Below are 20,153 nucleotides of genomic sequence, written 5' to 3'. Positions count from 1 at the left end.
TATTTTCATTCAAACACACTCCTCCCTCAGCGTGACTACTAGAAATCATCAAAGCCTTCCTCCTCTAGGTTCCAGTCCGGGCTTTTTCTTAGCAGAGGAGTCATTGTCCCTGAGACTCCTCAGAGTCAAAGCCTTTCCCAGAGGTGACTTATCTTCCAATAGACTTTAGATGGCAGCCTCCAGCTCACCAAGCTTGGTAAGAGCACTGGGACTACCTCACTAACAGGTGGCAGCAAAGACCATTTCTGTGCACCAGTTATTTGGTGTTTGCTTTAGTTATAGGACTAAAATGAGAGTAAATTGATGTTTACTTAAGCAAAACAATTTTATAACAGGTGGCTGGAGTCTGGCCTGGGTCCTGAGGATTCAGGAACCTAGGTCCTGTATGATTCAGAACATGGATTTTGGTGTGGACAGGTCTGGGTTCCAATTTGACACACTGCTTGGCGGCAGTGGACTTTGGGAAGTTACTCAACTTCACTAAACTTCAGCTTCCTCATTTGTAAAACTGTCATGATATTTTCCCTCAAAAGCTTGAGGTAGAATTAAATAAGATATTGTATGTAAAGTGCCTGGCATAAGGTAAGTGCTCAGTTGTGGTCACTGTTATTATTATATCTTTGGCAGAGGACCAATGGGGTCCTTTCCTCTCTTCTTTCCCAATTTCCCAGAAAACCTAAAGTCTCTAGGTCCAGGGAACCACAAGGCAAGATCTCTTTAAAAGAGCCAAAGGAAATGGAAAGAGTCATGTTCCTTTTTTCCCTTCCAAGCACTAGGACTGAATTAGTCATCTGCTGTCGATTATACTCTGGACTGGTAGGCTGGCCCTGGGAACCTAAGGCTTTCCCAAACCAAAGATATACATTCATCTCTAGTATTACCTGTTGTGGGGCATGCTCCTAGACCGATGGCGCTTCTCTATGGGCCCCAGATCAGATCATAGTAGGCGTAGGAAAGAAACAGTCTGATCCCAAGCTGGCAGGATAGGTCTGTCCAGGCTGTTGTCTGCCCATCACAGCTGCCTGTGAGGCCTATGGGTTAATAATAGCAACTCTGATGCCAATGGATTAAGACAGCACTGTAGGAGGTGTTTATTTTTACACTCTGGCGTCAGTATCAAGTTCTACTGGTTACTGCCCAAATCTAGGGCAGCTTCCTGCTATAGGAGTGGCCCCAGGCTTCTTCTGGATGCTAAGTTGGATTGTGGAGGAAGTGAGCCTTGTTGAGAACAGTTCACTATTAACAGAGACAGGAAAGGGCCAAAAGAACAGAGCTGTCACAAGTCCACTTGTCTGGTCCCATGGGACCAGGGGGACCTCAAGTGTGAGTTGTTGAGTCAGGTGGGCCCTGGAAAAGAAACCTAATACATTTTTTTGGAAGCCCCCCCCCCCCCCCCCCACACACACATGCAGGTTGTAGTGAAATGATCTAAATGAAATCAAGGAAAAACTATTACTCAATTTTCCAGAAGCTCAGTCTTGTCAGTCCCAGTCCCAGAGTTTTAGCAGGTATCCCTTGAAAACTGACTTGGCCAGAGCTCCTTCCCTAGACATTACACCATAGGGCAGAAACACCAAGAAACCAGCCCTCATCTGGTCTGGAGCCAGTGCCCAGAAAATTTTCCCCAGAAGCCTCTTTATCCCCAAGTCCTAGAGAGCAGGGTCCCAGGGACCTTATACTTAGACCACAGTACCTGGAACTCTGTGGATATCCCACTCATCGCCCTGAAAGGCAGCTCCTACACAGATTTCATCTCGTCCCATTAGGCAGATGGGTGTGAGGAGGCTGACAGCTGGACAGCTGATGTAAATAGATGTAGACTGGCCAGCTGAGGGGCATGTGCACAGCAGACTGCTATGGAATGAAAAAAATGTACCACACACCAGGTAGGAATGCTGAAGTACAACGAAAGCAGCCAAGCAGCCAAAGAGCACAGTACCAATGACTCCATCATCTTCCTGCCTGTGGCTGACTCATAACCATTGGCAGTGACACAACATATCAATTTCTTGAGGAGCCAGGGTGCTGGAAGGAAGGTAGGTTAGTGAGCCACTCATTCAATACATTTTCCCCTGTCATTCAGGGCTTATCCACCCAGTCATCAGAACAATACAGCCTCAGAAACAACCAGATTTGATCACTAGAGATAAGGGGTTTGATCTCAGCTCCATCTGGAAGCCACCCATGCCTAGGATAATGGCAGGATGCCCAAGGACAGGAACACTGCTTTCATTCTTGGTTTCTTCTCTGACTTGCTGGGTCATCTGGGGGCAAGGTATCTGTCCTCTCAAAGCTCTAGGTTTACCATCAGAAAAGGGGCTAAGTGTATCCACCTTCTGGTATTGAAGCAAGGGAAAAAATTTGAACGAAAATAATGTGTAGTAAGAAATGTAAATAAATGCTGTAAATTCTTTGGACCAAAGTATTTCAGAAATATAATGGTCATTCATGCATATAGGTAGAGAGCCCTGGCCTTCTGAGTTTTTTCTTCTTCTGGGTCATGGTTGCCATGTTGGGAAGTGAACCTGGTCTGCGCCTGGAGGTGCAGATCCTGTCTTTCAGGACTATAATTCCCACCTGTAGTTTGAGAAACAGTTAGGAATCTGCTTCCCTGGACATAAGGTATTAATTTCCACTAAAGTGTAATAGAGAAAGTAGAAATATGCAAGCAAAAAGAAACACCTCCACTCACCTACTTACTCCATTTACAAACCCAATTCTCCCCTATGCCTGGGCCTAGGACACGGATCTGAGGCTTGTATGCCATTGATACAGCATTCAGCAGCAGTACTTACAAACTAGACTTAGCCCGAAGGCCAGAGAAAGCAATGTTAATGAAAGGATGCATTCCACTGCTCAGTTGAACAAAGGCAATACTGTATTCTAAACCCAACAAAGGCCTTCACTCTTTCTAGCCCAGCAATCCCTCAGTATGAGGTTAGTTTGCCAGGTCTCCAGAGCTCTTGGAGAGGAGAAATAGAAATCTATTCTTTGTTGATGCTGACGCCTCTTTTTCTGCAAGCGCCTACCTGGGATTCAAAACAAATGTTCTGACATCCTGCAGCCTCTGGTGAGACCCACCTCTGTTCAGCAAACTCTATCTGTCATGGGCTAGATAGTAAATATGCAAAGGAACGGAGAATGAATATTTAGGCTTTGTGGGCCACATAGTTCTGCCATATATATATGACAACTCTTTAAAAGTGTAAAAACTATTCTCAGTTTGTGGGTTGACCTCTACACTAGATCTTAAAGGCCTGTCTATTCAAAGTCTGTAACTCAAAATTCTGACTCCGCTGGGCCTGCCTAGAGACACTCTTTCCGCTTTCTGAAGGGCTGATGCTTGTATTTCAGAGGCAGCTCCCCTCTAAGGAGCCACTGAGGAATGTGAAGGAGGAATTCTGAGGTTATTTGTATTGGAGCTGACAGACTGGCTAATTCTCCTCATATAAAGCGCTTCAAAAACATCTGTGGAATTTAGTTTATTGCGCTATCATTCTGGAGTGCAGACTGAGCCATAAACAGTCTTTATCTTTCTATTTCTGCTTAATAATACTACCCCATGTCTCAAACAGGCTTCCCCCCTCCGAACCCACACTTGAATTGGCTCAGGTCCCAAATCCTTCTCTCCTCCCCACCCCTCCTGCTTCTATATGTGGTATGGTTGTGGATAGCAAGGAAAATCATTTTGAGCAAAGGCTTAGGGCTGACTGTGAATCCAGAATTTATTACAAATAGTTACAGGCTTTGTAAACAGGGATCAAACTGCTACAGAAGCAATCTAAGAACACTGTCAAAGGGTCAGGAATCACTGGAGTTATATCTCCCCATACACCACAGACTAGAAGGAAATGAATGACTTATGGGTAGCCTAATACTTATTATAATAATAGCTATTATTTATTATCTACTATGCTACCCACTATGTTAGATGTTTGTTATGAATGCATTTCTAATCTTCAAAATAGCCCTGCAAAATAGATACTGTTACCTCTATTTTGCAGTTGAGAAAACTGAGGCTCTTGCAGAGATAACTTGACCCAAGATCACAGGGCTAGAAAGTAGGGGAGTTGGGCTTGGAACTCTTTTCTGACTCACTCCAAAGTTCTTACCCTTTCCACTAGAATATACTGCTGATACCCTTGGTAGAGGAGAACACTAAGCACATGCCTGAACTGAGGTCCTATTTAAACTTTATTCTAAAGAGCAGCAGTCTGTTGGCCTGCTCTTTTCTATAGTCTGACTGTGAACGAATGGCAAGGTGCTTCAAATCGCAAGCACGGCAATTTTGCATGGCGGTGACTCAGATCAAATCAATAGAGCCACATTCACATTTAAGCTGGGGCCTTGTTAGAGCTAACGCTTGTTTATTCTTTATGACAACAATAAACAGGATTTTAATACATTAAATCTTTGCCTAGTAGCCAAAGAAGTCTCTTTTCAATAGTGGTATATGTAATTTTTGTGTAATCAATGTTATCTTGTAAACAATTTGGCTGAATTGTAGTTTCTCATTTTCCTAGGCTCCAGATTGTTAGTTGCCAAATATCAATTCTCTTTCAAATTGATAGAACTCTGATGCTCAGCTGGGTACAATGCTGCCCAACTAAAATTCTAAATTTCGACATTCCTTGGAAGTAGGTGTGGCCATTTCACTAAGGTATGGTAGAAGTGTCTGTGAGACTTCTGGATAATTTTTTAAAGATAAACAGGCTGCATCCTTCTTCCTCCCTTCCTCCATCCTGATGGTAGGGAAGCAGGCAGGATGGCAGCGCTGCAGGAGCCGTCTTGGACTATAAAGATGAACTAGGTAGATAACAGGGCAAAAAGCTGGAAGGGGACTGGGTTTCTAATGACTGTGGAGCTGCCATTCCAGCCCAGGACTGTCTACCTCTGGATTTTTAAGAAATAAATAAATTTTCATCTTATTTAAGTTATCATTTTTGGGTTTCTGTTACTCATTTTGATTCCCATGCTATATACCCTACCACATCCCAATAACCAGAGTCTTACTAATTATGTCCACCATTCTCCATCCCCAATGCTACTACCCAAGACCAAGCTATACTTACCACTTGTCTGAACTCCTATATCACCTCTATCCTGGTCTCCCTTCCCAGAGCCATTCTTTCAAAATGAAATCTATATCATGCTCTTGTTTAAAAACCCTTCAAAGGCTTTCCATAAAATCCTAACTCCCTAAAGGTGTACTCTGCCCTTCATAACTTACCTCTGCCCTCCCATCACTTGCCACTCCTACCTTGCCCTATAGTCATACCATCACTTCCATACTCACTGGAACGTGGCCCTTCCATTTGTCTGACTAATTCTTAATCATCCTTCAGGTTTTAAACTGAAACTCACAAGTTCAGTGGCTCTTCCTAGGCCACATTATATGCCCTGGTTATATGCTCCCAGAGCACCTTGCACTTCCCTGTATTGTGTTTTATAACTGTTTATTTAGTTTCTAATGCTAGAAGGCAAGCTGCCCCGGGCAGAAACCATGCCTATCATTATTTACTATTATATCCCCAGAACCTAGCACAATGTCTGGTATACATAGTAAATTAATATTTTTGAATGAATGAAATTTTCAAAAGGGCAGCAAAGTAATATGTATCAATATTTGAAATAAATATACTCTTTAGTCTACTTCTAGGAAATATATTTAAAAGAAATAACATGATAAAAGTACACAAAGATATATACATAAGAATGTTCATTGAAGTACCATTTATAAAAGAAAAATTAAAAAATTCTAAATGCTCCCTCATTAGTGAATTGATTAAATAAATTGAGGTAATCCATGTAATGGAATACTCTACAAAACATAAAAATACTGTTAGAATAGTTGCTGAGATGAAACTATGTCCATGATAAAGGTTTTCCTAAATAAAGCAACTTATAATGTACAATTCATTTTTATTTTTTAAAAATACACACACTTTTTCTTCATTTTGAATATCTGTATTTTCTGAGTTTTCTGGCAGTAAATGGGCTAATGGAATCTTTTGGGCCATTTGGGATCCTCATAGGCCTGAAACCTTAGGCCTCATGGACCGTTTTCATCACAGGAGACAGTGAGAACCCTCCCTCCCCTCACCACTTACAGCCCAAAAGAAAAGATATACAAGTACCAAGGAAGAAGTATATTAAGTGCCTAACACCCTATTTCAGGGGAGGAGCGAAAGCTACAGGGGTGCCCTAGGGCAAATTATAATTCATTGAGAAAGTTATTTGTTATTTTAAAATATTCAAGTTACAGTCAAAATTCTAAAATGCCTTATGTTAGCTTGAGAAAATTATGGAAATGAAAGAAATGAAGAGAATATTCTTAAAATCATGCCTTCCCCTTTCATGAATAACTTTGTAAAATAACTGGTCACACCTGAAGAGGGGAGATTTTCTGTATTTTTGTTTATCTTGAATTATCTAGCACAGAAGTTCACAGGTGGACATCAAGCTGGTGGTTACCTTTACAAGAGATTTAAGGATACAAGAATTACATAAAGTGCAAAGGACTACGAAACAAGGAAGTGTATTATAACTATTTATATGCGTTTTCTCTTTCCTCCTTGGTTGCATGTTAAGGATAGAGACTGTCTTGCTCACCTTTGTAGTCATTTAACTTAGCCTAGAGCCTGGCATGCAGCTTAAAATGTTCAGTGAATTGAACTAAGGAGTAAATGAATCCTCACCAAACTAAACTGGAAAATTTTCTTTTTCCAGAGCAGAATTTGATTCATTACAGCTATGGGCATTTTACACACACTCGGTTGCAGTCCTTGTTGGAGTGCTGAGACGATAGACGGTTGGCTTGTGGAATGTGCAGGGCAAGCGTGCCCAGGTACAACTGCTCTCCCGGAGTTCCCTTCCCCTCCACACTGGGCTCCCTCTACTGCTACTGGGAGCCACAGCATGAGAACCAGAACAGCAAGTTCCAGCCAGAATGACAGACGTTCCTCTCTCCCTCTTTCTTCATCTCTCCCCCCTTAACCTCACCCTTAATTCTGCCCTGTTAGCTGCTTCCAGTGGGGCTGCTGAGCATCTAGGAAAGAATGTGGGATGTGTTTCCAAAAAGTCCGGCACTAGCTGAGAAACAGTTTGTTTTTTCCTAAAAAAGGGCAGTCTATCAAGTTACATAAGACTCAGCTCTCCTCACTGGGAGCTTTTCCAACTCCAGCTGGAGAGATTCCTCAGGCTGCTTAGAGTTTCAGGAAAAGGGTTTGGAATTTCCTGATTAGCCAACCCCTATTGGAGCATCTCTGGGTAGAGGTGGGGAGGTTCCAGCAGAGACAGGAGTAACTCTGTGTTCCCACTGCCTCTCAGCTGTGGCCCCAGTGAGCTCCCCTGGGGATGGGAAATAGCATGATCCACTTATTATTAAAATATCAGAACAAGGACAAGCACCACTGCCCAAACCAGAGCCACATGTCATGAAACCTTTGGGCCCCACCTAAAGTAGGCAGGATTTGGGGAATCTAAAAGCCCAGCCTAGAAGCACACCCATAGGGGTCTGGAAGGGCTTCCTTCCCTGCTTCAGGTGGGATGTATGGAGAAATTTGTTAGTGGTCCTGAGAACCTCAGACAGATACTAATGTCTTGCCCAAGGACTAGATGAACCATTAATAAACATTAACCGAGCACCTACAAAGTGCTAGACACTGTACTATGCGAACAAAACAGAACTGGTGCCTACCTTCATGGAGCTTATAGTTCACCTGGGAAGACTAAACAAATAATTAACTGATTACACAACCTATAAAGTAGGCCTTTGGAACGTGCTGCATTAAAAGGAAAAACAGCTAATCCATAAACGCCAGCTCTGTCTGGCAGGCCAGTTAACATATTTATTAATCAGGGACCAGCTTACACTGAATTGGCAACTGAAATGATCTGTATTTGAACTGAAAACTCTGGCCCTTGGCGGCACTAAAATCTATCAATAACCTTCTCTCATTTGAGCTCCCATTCATTTTGCTGGAGTTCAGTCCCTATTTACATCAAACACTTTTATTTAAGGTCATGAACTCACTTCAGCTAACAAATTACTGTCCATTAGGATGAAGAAATAGGTCCCTGATTTGCTCTTTCAGGTTCAGGCCATTCACTTTTGTTTCTTTCTGGTCAACATAGAGGGCTAAGAAATGTTGGTATGTGGCTGCTCTTAAGGAGTAATTCTGTAGCAGTGGGCAAGTCATTTGATCCCTGTCAGCCTGGGTTTCTTCACTTGTAAAATAAGGATAACGATTCCTCTCTTACAGGGGGTGGTGGGAGTTAGAGAGAAGATAGAGAAACACCTAGTACATTGACGGGTATTCAGTGAGGGCTCAGTAAATGGCAACCGTAATACAGATGAAACAGGAATCCCTTCTTTTCTTAAACCTAAGTCCCTCCTATTGCCTTTTAGAGACTGCGCTATTGTTCAGTTTACCAGTTTACAACAGGGAATCTCGCCACTGTCACACCCGGCCTTTTTTCCGTAGGCATGCCACTTCCACTTCTTTCACCTTCACTGCTCTGTTCTGTGTCCTCCTGTAAATTGTAAAGTGGCTTTGTTCCAGGAAACACCCCAAGGGAATACACAGAAAGAAGGTTAGAGGAAATTTGCAAGTTATCTGCGAATCAAGAGTTTCCCACCCAGTGAACACAGCGAATTAAGGTACATGTCTGCCTGAATTGCTCTCTGTCAGCAGAACCCACTGAAAGCGAGTCCTCCTCATAAACATTCTCTTTAAAAGGTCTGATAAGATTCTCCTTAAAAGGTCTAATTACTCCAGATATATACACCACGTGCCCCTCCCCAAGTCCCATAGTCTCTGTTTTAGAAAAGTCTCTTTAATCTATCTTCTCTTCTAATTCCTACAATTAGTGCTCTAATTCTAGGCCCTCCTTCAACACCTCTTTCAAAAGCTATTAATTCAATCTTTGGGCAAAGATTTCCATGGGCCAGGAACTGAGACTATTGCTAGTATTACAGTGGTGAACAAAATAGATATTATCCCTGCCCTCATGGAGTTTACAATCTAGCGGAGGAAGGAGACAATCACACAAAGAAAAATATAATTACAAAGTGTGATAAACACCATGGAAAAATAGTAGGGGTATTAAGAGGACTTAATTAAGGCTGATTAAAGACTTGTAAAATGATGTTTGAGTCTTGAAAGGTGAGCTGAAAGGAAGTTAAACAGGAGGAGAGTGGGAAACAACAGTCTAGGCAGAAGGAATGACATATTTGAAAGCCCTGAGGCACGAAAGTGGTTGGTATCTTAGAAAAACTGAAGGAAAGCTAGTGTGGTTGAAACTGACCATCATATATGACAACTGGGAGTTCACTAGTGATCTTGACATAAACAATTTCAGGGGAGTGATAGAAAATGAAGTTAGACAGGAGAGTGTACAAAAGTGAATGTAGAATTAGAATAGACAGCCTGGCGGCCAATGAAGTTGGCTGTTAGAATAGAGAAATGTGACAGTACCTAGAGGGTGATATGGTGTAAGGGGATTTATTTTTAAATTAACATTTATTTTATCAAATTAATATATGCACATGATCGATTACAAAGTTAAATAGTATTACAAAGTTTATGATGAAAAATAATCCCAGCTCTACTCTTTTTCACCTCTGTGCTGTTCTCCAGAGACCATGACTTTCAAATATTTTAACTGTTTCATCTGGCGTTTATCTCCATGTTTACAAATAATATGCTTATTTAATTTCTTGATTTTAAACATTCTTTTGACTTCCTAGTATGGAAAACTAGGAATGTTAGCATTTTACACCCACTTTTCCCACAATTTCTGACAGAATTAAATCCAGTTTTTAATATCCAGTCTATATAAACTTATTATTATAATATAATTTATAATGTAACTTTTAATACTTGACTCTCTTTTGGTTTGTTTAGTTTTCTATGTATTTGTCCCTAATTTTTCCAAAATTCTCCAGCAGCTTTTTTATCCACTCATCTACTGATGCACATTTGGGCTGCTTCCAAATATTGGCTATCGTAAATAATACTGCCATAAACATAGGGGTGCATATATTCTTTCCAATTAGTGTTTCAGGTTTCTTCAGATAAATTCCCAGAAGTGGAATCACTAGGTCATAAGGCAGCTCGTTTTAATTTTTTGAGGAAACTCTATACTGCTTTCCACAGTGGCTGCACCAGTCTGCATTCCCACCAACAGTGCCTGAGGGTTCCCTTTTCTCCACACCCTCGCCAACACTTGCTGTTTGCTGATTTGTTGATGGAGCCATTCGACAAGTGTGAGGTGATGTATCATTTTGGTTTTAATTTGCATTTCTCTGATGATTAGTGACATTGAGCATCTTTTCATATGTCTATTGGCCACCTGCATATCCTCTTTGGACAAGTGTCTATTCATGTTCTCTGCCCATTTTTAAATTGGATTATGTTTTTGGTGTTGAGTTGTATAAATTCCTTATAAATTTTGGATATTAACCCCTTATCAGATGTATCATTGGTGAATATGTTCTTCAGTTCAGTGGGTTGCCTTTTCATTTTGCTGATGGTTTCCTTTGCTGTGCAAAACGTTTTTAGTTTGATGTAGTCCTATTTTTTAATTTTTTATTTTGTTTCCCTTGCCCAAAGAGATATATCAGAAAAAATATTGCTACGAGAAATGTCCAAGATTTTATTGCCTATGTTTTTTTAAGGACTTTTATGGTTTCAAGTCATACATTTAAGTCTTCAATCCATTTTGAGTTTACTTTTGTGTATGGTGTCTTAAGAAGGTGGTCTATTTTCTTTTTTTTGGCATATATCTGCCCAATTTCCCCAATACCACTTATTGAATAGACAGTATTTACCCCATTATATTTTCTTGTCTCCCTTGTCAAATATTAATTGACCATAAATGCGTGGGTTTATTTTTGGGCTCTCTATTCTGTTCCATTGATCTATACGTCTGTTTTCATGATAATACCATGCTATTTTGATTACTAAGGCCTTGTAGTATAGTTAGATATCAGGTGGTGTGATTCCTCTAATTTTGTTCTTCTTTCTTAAGATTTCTGTGGTTATTCAAGGTCTTTTATGGTTCCATATAAATTTTTGGAATATTTGTTCTAGTTCTATGAAGTATGTCATTGGTATCTTGATAGGAATTGCATTGAATCTATAGATTGCTTTGGGTAGTGTGGACATTTTAATGATGTTAATTCTTCCTATCCACAAACATGGTATATGCTTCCACTTATTTATATTTTCTTCAATACTTTCTTCAGTGTCTTATAATTTTCCAAGTATAGGTCTTTTATATCCTTTGTTAAATTTATTTCTAGGTATTTAATTTTTATGCAATTATAAATCGGATTGTTTTCTTAGTTTCCCTTTCTGAGTGTTCATTATTGGTATATAAAACTGCAACCGATTTCTGGATATTTATGTTGTATCCTGCTACTTTACTGAATTCATTGATCAGTTCTGGTAGTTTTTTGGTGGAATCTTTAGGGTTCTCTATATACAGTATCATATCATCTGCAAATAATGAGTTTTACTTTCCAATTTGGATGCTTTTTATTTCTTCTTCTTGTCTGATTGCTGTGGCTAGGACTTCCAGTACTATGTTGAATAAGAGGCCAAGATTTCTCTAGATCTGTGAGAGACCCTGGATTCAAAGACTATTCCTGCCCTCACAGAATTTACAGTTGTGTATATAATTGAGCCTAGGCAAGGCTAGTGAAAGCACAGTGCAAATCTTACACAAGTTTGTAAGGGGTGATCAGGAAAGGTTTCAGAAAGGAGGTCTAATGAGTAGATTCTTTTATAATTTTTTAATTTATTGACTTGAGAGAAAGAGAGAGAGGAAAAGAGGGAAGGGGGAGGGAGGGAGGGAGGGAGGGAGGGAGGGAGGGAGGGAGGGAGGGAGGGAGGGAGGGAGGGGGAGAGGGAGAGAGGGAGGGGGAGAGGGAGAGAGAGATTGATTTGTTGTTCCACTTATCCAACCATTCAGTGGTTGCTCATATATGTACCCTGCCTGGGAATCAGACCTGCAACTTTGGTGTATTGAGATGATGCTCTACCCAACTGAGCTACCTGGTCAGGGCATTATGAGTAAATTCTTAAAGAAGAAGTGGAAATATGAATGCAGGTCTGAGAATTTGTTAGAGAGAACCACATGAATAAAGAGAGTTCCTCACATTATTCAGCCATGAGAAAAAAGGAAATCTTCCCATTTGTGACAACATGGATGGAACTTGAGGGCATTATGCTAACTGAAATAAGTCAGAAAGAGAAAGACAAATACTATATGATATTGCTTATATGTGTACTCTAAAAAAACCTAACTCATAGAAACAGAGAGTAGAATGGTGGTTCCCAGGGGCTGAAGGGTTGAAGAAATGGGGTTATGTTGGTCAAAGGATATACATTTCCACTTATAAAATGCATAAGTTCTAGGGATTAATGACAGCATGACTATTATGGTTAATGATACTTGAAAGTTGCTAAGAGTGTAGATCTTCAATGTTCCTACCATTTGAAAAATGGTAATTATGTGAAGTATGGAGGTTTAACTAGCCTTAATGTGGTAATCATTTTCCAATATATAAGTATATCAAATCAATACACTGTATACCTTAAACTTACACAATTTTATATGTCAATCATATGTCAATAAAGCTGGAAATAGCAGGGGTTGGGGGGATGTTCCTTAGAGAAATCTGCAATCAAAAGCCACACTCACAACAAAGACTTCTAGAGTATTTACTGAAATCACAAAAGAAAACCAAAGATTTGATGATATAGGAATTGTAAAATTTCTGTTTAAAAAGTTCTCTAAAAAAGTTTGAAATCCTCTATTCTCTATTACAGATCCTCACAATTCAATAAAAAGCCATAGTTGTCTTTCATTCTCATGAGATCAATGATCCTTGTTAACTACCTATTACCACCACTGGGTTGTCAGAAAGAACTCACAAGTGCATAATGGGGCAGGTAGTCCTGCTTCCAGGCCTCCCTTGTCCAACCACTCTCACTGAAGATGAATAAACTAATAATGTTGTAGGCTGCTGTGTTGGATGTCAGACAAAACACGTTGTATAAATCAGCCTATAAACTGAAATAGACACTATCTAAGATGTTATCTGTAGCTCTAAGTATGAAGAGAATAATATTTTAAAGAAGCAGAATAGCTCTTGTACAACCAAATAAGAGGCAACCTTCAAAGTAGTGACCTTGGGAGACTTAATTCATTCCAATAGTGCTCCTATTCCAAATATTTCTAGAACTCCTCTTTTGGAACTGCAAGAAACCAACCTAGTCAATTCACAGAATTGTGAAACACAATTAATCATTGTTTTAAGCCACTAAGTTTTAGGCTGGCTTATTATACAGTAATATATGTGAGACAGAAATGTTTAAATCACTATGCTTTGGGGGATATTTAAAAGCAAATAATTAGCCATACAGAACAATTCTAGGTATGCAGAACCCTCAGAGAATATGCTGGTCTGGATAACAAAGCTGGGCTATATCCTTAAATAAATAGGGTATGACACTTCAAAACACAAGAAAATAATATTTTGGAAGACAAATGACTGTAAGATGAATGGGACCAGCAGTAGGTCCCCAACTTTCTCCTCTTGAGTTTTTGCTTTTTGCTGTGGGGTCATCCAAACCCTATCTATATGGACTTTAGGAATACTCTGCTCTCCTTTTTTCCTTTACCTGACTATGAATAAAAATAACTTTCCATTTTTCTCTAAGTACACTAAATAAAAGGCTGTATTTTCTTTTTAAAAAGAATTGTACAAGAACAAAAAGGACAAAAGTATAAAAACAGATAAGTTAAATATAGAGTTTAGGATACTAAGATAAACAAGTTAAGTATAGCCTTTGAATCCTAAGATAACTATATCCTGGTCAGAAGTTGGCTGGTCCTGTTTTTCTCTCCGCCCAGTTATCAATTCATTGTCCTTGACTGCAGGACCTCATATAAGAAGTCAAACACAGCGGACATGTCAGAGCTCACTGTCTCATCTTCCTGGAGAAGAAAGAAGACTATTTTATTAAACCAAGAATTACAGAGAACAGAACTTTTCTTCCTGAATTGTCTAAATTAATTTTAAAAGCTTTATGTATTTTGGTAAAACTCCTGTAAAATGTACACTTTTATTTACAACTTTCATTTTATATACAGTATATAGGCAATATATAACTTAACTTTTTCTTGATGACTCACTACATATTAACACTAATTAATATACTAGGCTAAAATACAGTTTTGTTCCCAGTGTCTATTAAGGACTTACATACCAAATCCTCAAACCCATAAGGCTATGTGTTAAGAGGAAATATGGTTCACTTTTGCCATGTCTATTCAACAGAGTACTGGAAGTCCTAGCTAGATAATGAGGCAAGAAAAAGAAATATAAGGCATCTGCATTCTGTTTGCAGATGATGTGATCTTATATGTAGAAAACTCTAAAAATTCTCCCCCAAACTGTTAGAACTAATAAATGAATTCAGCAAAGTTACAGGACACAAAAATCGACACATAAAAATCAGTTGTATTTCTATACACTGGCAAGAAGCAATCTAAAAAGATTCCAATCTGCAAACAATTCCATTTACAATAACATCAAAAAGAATAAAATACTTAGGAATAAATTCAACCAAGGAAGTGAAAGACATACACTAAAAACTATAAAATCTTGCTGGAAGAAATTAAAGAAGACACAAATGAATAGAAAGGTATCTTGTGTTCGTGGATTGTAAGACTTAATATTGTTAAGATGTCAATACCCGCAATATGCGACAACATAGACGGGCATTATGCTAGGTGAAATAAGCTAATTACAGAAAGATATATCTGATTCCATTTATATGCGGTATCTAAAAATAGTCAAACTCATGAATCAAAGAGTGGAATGGTGGTTGCCAGGGGCTGGGGAGAGGAAAGTAAGGAGTTGCTGTTTAATGGGTATAAAGTTTCTGCCAAGCAAGATGATTAAGTTTTAGAGATCCGCTGTTTAACAGTGTACTTAGAGTCAACGATATATTGTACACTTAAAAGTTTGTTAAGAGGGTAGGTCTCATTACATATTCTTGCCACAATAATGATAAAAGAAGATGTCAATGCTACCCAAAGCAATCTATGGATTTTTGCAACCCATTTAAAAATCCTAATGACATTTTTTTTTTTTTTTTTTTTTGCAGAAATAGGAAAGTCCAACCCTATTCATATGGAATCTCAAGGAATCCTGAATAGCTAAAACAATCCTGAAAAAGAAAAACGAAGTTGGAGGACTCACATTTCCTTATTTCTAATCTTATTACAAAGCTACAGTAATCAAAAGAATGTGGTACTGGCATAAAGTACATATAGGCTAATGAAATACAATAGAGAGCCCAGAAATAAACCCTGGCATATATGGTGAAATGACTTTCAACAAGAATGCCAAGTTTATTTAATGGGAAAGGACAGTCTTTTCAACAAATGGTGTTGGGAAAACTGGTATACACATGCAAAAGGATGAAATTGGGTCTTTATCTTACAGTACATATACAAATTAACTAAAAATGGATCAAAGATCTAACCATAAGAGATAAAACTATAAATAAATAAAAAACTTAGAAGAAAACATAGGAGGAAAGCTTCATGACACTGAATTTGGCAATGATTTCTTGGACACCAAAAGCACAGGTAACAAAAGAAAAAATAGGTAAATTTTACTTCATCAAGACTTAAAACTTTTGTGCATCAAAGGACTATCAAAAGAGTGAAAAGGCAACCCACGGAATGGAAGAACGTATTTGCAAATCAAATATCTGAAAAGAGACTTCTATCCAGAATATATAAAGAACTCTTACAATTCAACAATAATCCAGCTTAAAAATGGCCAACAGATTTCAAAAGACGTTTCTCAAAGAAGAAATGGTTAATAAGCACATGAAGAGATGCTCAACATCACTAATCATTAGAGAAATGCAAGTCAAAATTATGAGATACCACTCCATAGCCATTAGGATGACTATTATTAAAAAAGAAAAGAAAAGTAAAGAAGTGTTAGCAAGGATGAGGCAAACTGGAAAATTTTGTATTGCTGTGGAAATGTAAAATGTATAGCCACTGTAAAAAACGGTACGGCAGTTTCTCAAAAAAGCAAATATAGACTTACCATACAATCCAGCAATTCTATTTCTAGGTATGCTACTCTGAGCATTATTCACAATAGCTAAAAGGTAGAAGCAACCCAAGTGTCCATGGAATGGAATATACATATAGTGAATATTATTCAACCTTAAAAAGGAAGGAAATTTGGGTACAAGCTACAACTTGGATGAACCTTGAAGACATTACGTTAAGTGAAATAAGCCAGTCACAAAAAGACAAATATTGTATGCTTGGACTTATATAAAGGACCTAGAATATTAGAATTCATGGAGAAAAAAGTAGAATGGTGGTTGCCAGGTGCTGGGGGGGGGGGAGTGAGGAGTTAGTGTTTAATGGATATGGTTTCAGCTTGAGAAGATGAAAAAGTTCTGGAGATGGGTGGTGATGGCTGGACAACGTGAATGTACTTAATGCCACTGAACTGTACACTTGAGAATGGTTAAAATGGTAAACTTTATGTTATGTATATTTTACCACACACACAAAAGAGTAAATGTGCTAAACAAGAGGTTCTGCTATAAGTTATACTTTTTCTTTAGAATCCACCTTCACCCCACTCTCACATATCTCTCTTTCTCAGAGCAATGTCAATATCTGGCTACTCAAAATAATATGCTCATTTTGCATGACGAACTCATTTGACAAGAACTATAATATCATATACTAATGTCTGTGTGGGTGTTTTCTGGGTAACCTCAACACAGACCAATCAAACTATCTCCACAGAGCCTGCCCTTACCCTATCATACAGTGAGCCATCTCAGTCAAGTGACTTTTCATAGGGTGCTCAGTCATTGTGTATGAGTAATGGAAGGGTGAGTTATTGTCCTAAATTTGTAGAGAGAAAATTAGAATGCATAAGCCTCCCAATGAACTAGGGTTGCTAGGTTTAGCAAATAAAAATACAGGACACCCTGTTGTTTATCTGAAATTCAATTTTAACTTGGTATCCTGTATTTTATCTGGCAATGCTCTAAAGTACTGGAAGTTGAAAAGAAATCAAATAGCCCAGAGTATTTTGGGGATACTGAGGTCTTATCAGGGAGCCTAGACAAGAAAAAGTAGAAAAGCTAATTAAAAATGTGCTGATTACCCCTGGCCCATGTGGCTCAGATGGTTTGGGGTAGTCCTGTGTGTCAAAAGGTTGCGGGTTTGATTCCCTCTCAGGGTTTCGGGCTTGATCACCGATAGGGGGCATGCAGGAGGCAGACGACAGATGTCTATGTCTCGCTCTCACATTGGTGTTTCTCTCTCTCCCTCTCTCTCTCAAAATAAATAATAAATAAAAAATGTTTGTTAACCCTCACCTGAGGATATTTTTTCCATTGCTTTTCAGAGAGAGTGGAAGGGAGGGAGCGGGGGGAAGGGGGTGGTGGTGGTGGTGGTGGGAGAAACATAGATACGAGAGGGACACACTGACTTGTTGCCTCCCGCAGGTGTCCCAGTAGGGGCTGGGAGCAAACCTGCAACCCAGGTAGGTGCCCTTGAACTGGACTCAAACCTGTGACCCTTTGGTGTGTAGGCCGACACTCTAACCACTGAGCAACACTGGATAGGGCTCATGAAAAAAAAGTATTGGTTTCTAGCTATCATGGCCATAGTTAATCCAGCTCTGGAGCCCCTCCCTGCTTTAGGTTTCTGTGATCCAAGACTTACTTATAAAGATAGGTTAGAGGGTGAGAGAAAGAGAAAGTGCAGACGGAGAGATCAAAGCCACAAATGGGTGGGAACATACCCAGACTCCTGTTAGGCAGGCCTGGCCTCAAAAAGGGACCTTAAACACTTAACATAAAAATCAGAGAAAATCAGATTTTAACTTTGGCTCAAAGCAGAAGAGAAACAATGGTAGTAAGTGCCCTATTGCCATAGAGGAGGAGGGGCACAGGTAACAGAAAAGCAGGTTGTGGGATCTCTCTTCCTTCCCGTAATCCAAACCACTGCCTCCTAAGAACTTTATTTTACCCACTAAAACTCTGAACCCTAGTTACAATAATGCCACTACTAGTCAGGCAACTACTTCTCAGTTTATAAACTCTTACAACTTTCCAGCCATTGTTTTATCACTCAGCAATGTTATCTACTTCCCCCATGGAACCTGGGCCCAAACTGAGGTCTGAACACTGTCCTTCCTTTAGGAAACTGAATGTGTTTAGGTCATCCCCCTAGAAATCAATAAAAACAGGTCCCAGGCTCTCTGTTCTTTGAGAATTCCATCTTTAAAAGGCTCATGTTCTTGTTTATTACTGACACTGTCCATGTGGTGGTAATCCCTGTCTGACTCTGGTCTACTGAGATATAAATGGCCTGATTATACTGCAATAGTATTTAGGAATCTTTGATATCTCTTACACTAGGCCTGCCTGGGATGTCTATCCCTCCAGTCTCTGAGATGGTAGGTGGGGTGGTGGTGCCATTTGGGTATCCAGAAGCTAAAGGGTAAAATAACTAAGGTGGTTCATTCCTCTAACCTGCCCTGATGCACGGGCTGACCAGCTACACTGAGCCAGCTTTAAAGGCTGTGGCTAGCCTCTGGAATTCTTCCCCAGAGGGAGCAGTTAGTCTCCTGGGAAAGAGGAGCGGTTCACCTGGGCAAAGCTCTTTCAAGATGATCTGGGCAGCCTCTAAGGCACTAACCAATAAAAATTTCTGCAGCCCTAGCCCGGACTTTTTGTTGTTGTTGTTTTTGTTGTTGTTGTTAACAGAACATAAGTGGAAAACATCTGATACATAGAAGAAGCTGGTATGTAAATGAAATTAGATGCATGAATTGAAAGACTGAATATATTCCATTTTATGCTCCCAATATGAGCACTACAAGTAAGCCCCCCCCCCCCCCCCCCCCCCCCCCCGCAATGATCTTCCTTTTTTACCCTTTCAGGTACCTAGTGACACCTTTCCCACTAAAGCACTCTGCCTCACAGCCTCTGCATTGGGCTCTTTCATTCATTCATCCATCCATCCATCCATCCATCTACCCATCAAATATTCACTGAATGCTACCATGTGCCAGACAGACACTGTCCTGGGCACTGGGGATACAAATGAATTGTGTATGGTCCTTGCCTCCAGGGCAGTCCCTGGGGTCTACAGGGCCAGCCTGGCCGTCCCAAGCCAGCCCCGGGCAATAGTATCACCGTGCCCTTCGCAGCAGGTAAGTGCAGTGGCAGGGGACTGGCAAACTGCCAGGCCAAAGCTTTTCGCAAGGTAAAATGGGGTGCACGAGAGAGATCCCATCCCTGCTGGAGCAGATACCAACTTTAACCAGGGAGCAAGGGGCGGGGGCGCAGAGGACCCCGCGGAGGTCCCCGCCGCAGTCTCGGGGCTGGATGCTGGGCCTCCGCGCTCCCCCAGGGCGGTCCCAAAAGATGTGGGGACAACGATGACTACTGGGGGCGACTCGGACGAGCGGGCGTCTCCGAAGGGACAGTTTGAAGAAACGGTTGGGCTGGATCTGGGGTGACGCCCAAAGGGACAGGTGGTCCTGGGTGTCTGCGGGTTCAGTGGGAGGTAGAGTCGAAGGGTCAGGAAGAGCACTGAGGATGAGCTGGGTCCAGAGGGAAAGAGCGGCCGGGGAGGATGCGGCTGAAGGAACGGGGGGAGAAGCTGAGGGGAAGGGCGGTGCCGAGGGCTGGGTAGGTGGGCAGACGCGGGGCCCTCTCCAAGGGATCACAAGAACGTGAGGGCAGAGGGTCTCCCGACCCCGCTGGGCGGCGAAGAGGCGTCCCTACCTAGTCTGTCGCCTCAGCGTGGCCGGTCCTACAGCGGCGGCGGCGGCTGCGGCGGCTCCCACCCTCCAGGGATAGCGGTACCGCCCGGACAGGCCGGTGCCCCCCTCCTCTCCGGCGGGTTGGTAACGCCCGGCCCCCCCTGCAGCTGCGAGGCCGATGGTCCAGTCTGGATCGCCCTCCAGCCGCCCCTCGGAACCGCGCGTTGGTTCGGTCCACAGGGCTCGCGGGCTCGCCCGCCTCTCCTCCCGCCCGGCTGCGAAGGGCGCCGCGAGTCACGCGCAG

At 40.9% G+C, this 20,153-nt stretch overlaps 1 protein-coding gene across 1 annotated transcript in view; it reads right to left on the bottom strand.

The window, feature by feature from the left end:
- RUSC2 (RUN and SH3 domain containing 2) overlaps positions 1-19,936 on the bottom strand; it is a 51,374-nt gene extending 31,438 nt beyond the window's left edge. The window contains exon 1 of the mRNA XM_016222954.2: positions 19,872-19,936. The gene's annotated coding sequence lies outside the window, so the exon portion shown is untranslated. The remainder of the gene's footprint in view (positions 1-19,871) is intronic.
- Positions 19,937-20,153: the final 217 nt, after the last annotated feature.

Source organism: Miniopterus natalensis, chromosome 12 (genome assembly GCF_054644295.1).
Source record: "Miniopterus natalensis isolate mMinNat1 chromosome 12, mMinNat1.hap1, whole genome shotgun sequence".
Lineage (NCBI taxonomy): Eukaryota > Metazoa > Chordata > Mammalia > Chiroptera > Miniopteridae > Miniopterus > Miniopterus natalensis.
The sequence above is the reverse complement of the archived record's forward strand: the minus strand, read 5'-3'. Positions and strand labels throughout refer to the sequence as shown.